We start from the raw sequence: 3274 nt of genomic DNA, 5'->3' as shown, positions 1-3274 counted from the left end.
CCCCCCCCCCCCACACACACACTCTTCCACAATTCTCACAGAGATGTAAAGAAAAGAAATAACTTTGTAGTATCTGACACTCCCACCACTCTTCCATAATGCTCACAGAGATGTAAAGAAAAGAAAAAAAGCAAATGTCATGCGTTTTTGTGCTAAATCTCAGTTTGTCCAAATATAGAAAATGTAAGAAAATATAGTTTAAACACGTACAGCATCTTGTCTCAGGTCATCATTGCCAGATTTCGCAAGTTGTCGGTATTTTTTGCCGTCGGAGCCGAAACATTCAACAACTTTTGGAGCATTTATACCATTCATTACACTACAAAGCACAATAGTTAGAACAGTGAAAACCTATGACAACTGTATCTGAATAGCCTGTTGTATTAAATTACATGTGGAGCACTAATACCATTCATTGCAGTCTGAAACAAAACAGTTGAGTATCAACAAAACTATAAGAAAAAATTTCTAGTTAGTAGCATGTATACTTTGTTACTTACGTCACAGAATCTGCCAATCCTTTAAAGTGTGGAAATGATCCTTCAGTGTATTGACAACTCGGGTCAATTGGTATATTGGCTGTTACCACAGGAACCTGAAAATACATTATACAAAGAGATTTTAGCTGTATCAGTCAACCTCCAACAAGAGCAAACCAAATTCAGAAGATTCTATAGCAAACACAACCAGTGTTGTTAAAGGCAAAAAGCATAAATTCTATCAAGGCTTTAAATGCAATTAAAAAGTGGGCTTTTAGTTTTAAAAGGAGCAACAACTAATTTATCTATACATACATATCATATCATATATTTATATAAAAGAGAACTCTAGGCCCACCTGCGTGGCACCACCACAAGCAAGAATCTCCTTTTAAATTTATTTATTTATATATTTATATAAAAGAGAACCCTAGGCCCGCCTACATGGCACCACCACAAGCAAGAATTTCCTTTTAAATTTATTTATTTCCAATACTAGCAATCGTCTTTCATAAAAAGATGATACTAAGATGTGACTTTTATGAAAAGTTGTGACTTTAATAAAGAGTTACAACTTTTATCAAAAGTTGGGACTTTTATGAAAAGTTGTGACTTTAATGAAGAGTTATAACTTTTATGAAAAGTTGTAACTTCTATAAAAAGTTGCGACTAAATGAAGAGTTGCGATCGAATGAAAAGTTGTGACTTTTCTAAAAGGTTGTGAACTTTTCGAAGGGTTGCAACTTTTTCAAATAATTGTAACCTTTCTGATAAGGCACTATTTACGCACAATAAATAGTTGTCCACACTACCCTTTGTTTTCTATAAATAGATGGACTTCCTCTCATTTTAAAATAACAAAAAGTCTAACGTTCTTCTTCTACTTTCACAAAATTAAATATTTGTGTACTATACTCCTGTTGAGTGACTTACTGACACCATTGTTTTTGTATCAATAAGTTGGTGGGTGAATAAAATTGTTCTATCATGAGAGGATGTAATTCTTTAAACCTATATATTGGAGGGGAATAATTTTCTTAAAGGGACATTGTGCATTCAGTTTATTAGATTTTTCCTTTCTATTTCATTATATTTTTACATATTCTAGTATATTCTTTTACACTTATTAATTTATGCTTATGATACTAATTGTTGTTTTTGAGTACATGTTTTGAACTCTGTTTTTATGTTTGTGCAAAGTCATTGTCTCTTGTTATATTGAACATATATGCATATAGTATGTATATTCATTATAAAGAAAATATTTCTTGTACTCGGTTCAAAGAACTTATGTTTTGATATTCGATATCAAATTTTATACTATATATAAGCTTGCATATTGTCTATTTTTACATAGATATGAAATTTCTCACTTATCAATTGAAGCAATTCATTATGCAAGTTCAAAAGTAATAATTGCTTTCGTGTTGAAGCATATTTTTTTTTCTAAATATGTTAACGATTTTTGAAATTTTCTCCTAAGACATATCACAACTGCATAATTTATGCAACTTAAATATTTCTTTATATTAATAAATGCCTTTGTATATATATATTCTTATTTTCTTCATTATTTTTGTTTTAATATTTATTAAATATTCAATGATTTATTATTTCTTGTATAATTCATTCATTCGAGGTTTTTGAGTTGTGACAATGACATATAATCTAATTCATATTGGAATATTGTTAATATTTTTTAAGAACTTATTTTTCCATTAATTTTAATTTATGGATATTAGTAAAAAAGTTAATTTCAAATTCAATGAAATTTTTATTTTTAACCACGTGAAGTGTGGACAAATTACCTTGTTAATTTAAATAAATGTGAAACTTGAAATAAGACGACGACAATATATTATTTAAGAAAAGTGGTGTAAAATGCGTAAATGTAATTTTTAGAATAATACATACAATTTTAGTTGTAATTATAGAATTCTGACGTAACAATATCAACTGTGTAAATATAAATAGTCAGAATATTTATTAAAAAAGACAATTTAATACATTATTAATTTAGAAGCTCGAAAATAATAAATTAGAAGAAATGAGGGTCAAAATTGAGTGTAAACAATGAGTAATTTTAAGATTTAATTAATTTATAGAAGTCTTAAAATAGGGTTTAAAATGACATAACAGAAGTATTAAAAACATAGAAAACGACCAAAATCGCACTGACTTTAAAAGTTGATGGGAGACTTATATGTGAAACATTCACAAACGGTTTATCTCTCCACCTTTCGTGAAGAAAATCGTGAAGATGGAAGGCAAAATCAGGGTAACCAAAATGGCCACCTTCTTTCCCCTAAATGACATCTTCCAAAACAACAATATTTTCTGTGTTTATCCCATTCTTTTAAATACATTAAAATTGTTTGTTCTTCCTCTTTTTTTTTTTTATAAAAATGTTATTTCTCCACTCCTGAGTTAATTGAATAAAGCTGATTAATAAACTTAAAGAGTTTGACCATGAAAGGACCTTTAATTATCTTCATAACTAATTTTGAAATGTATTTATTTGAGAACTCCTTTAAAAATGTTCTCAAATAGTTAAGAATTGATATTAAGATACTTTTTAAATTTAGTAAACACATCAATTTTTATAAATAGAATTACCGGATCAAACCTTATAATTTTTCTATTAAATATCACCATTTTTTCCGCAGAAAAATATTTAAAATTGACCAATGAATTTAAGAGTCCAATTCACATGAAGTAAAATAATTTTTTTTGAACTACTATATAGAAGGGATATTCTTAAGTAAAAAAGTGTAATGTGAAATTAATTAAAAGAA

At 28.0% G+C, this 3274-nt stretch overlaps 1 long non-coding RNA gene across 1 annotated transcript; it reads right to left on the bottom strand.

Moving 5' to 3' along the window:
* Window positions 1-266: 266 nt before the first annotated feature.
* Window positions 267-596, bottom strand: LOC114077669. Its single transcript, XR_003579025.1, has 2 exons — window positions 501-596; window positions 267-319 (listed from the first exon to the last, which is right to left on the bottom strand). It is a non-coding gene; the product is annotated as an uncharacterized LOC114077669 (long non-coding RNA).
* Window positions 597-3274: the final 2678 nt, after the last annotated feature.

This window comes from Solanum pennellii, chromosome 6, assembly GCF_001406875.1.
Source record: "Solanum pennellii chromosome 6, SPENNV200".
Taxonomy (NCBI): Eukaryota; Viridiplantae; Streptophyta; class Magnoliopsida; order Solanales; family Solanaceae; genus Solanum; species Solanum pennellii.
The sequence above is the reverse complement of the archived record's forward strand: the minus strand, read 5'-3'. Positions and strand labels throughout refer to the sequence as shown.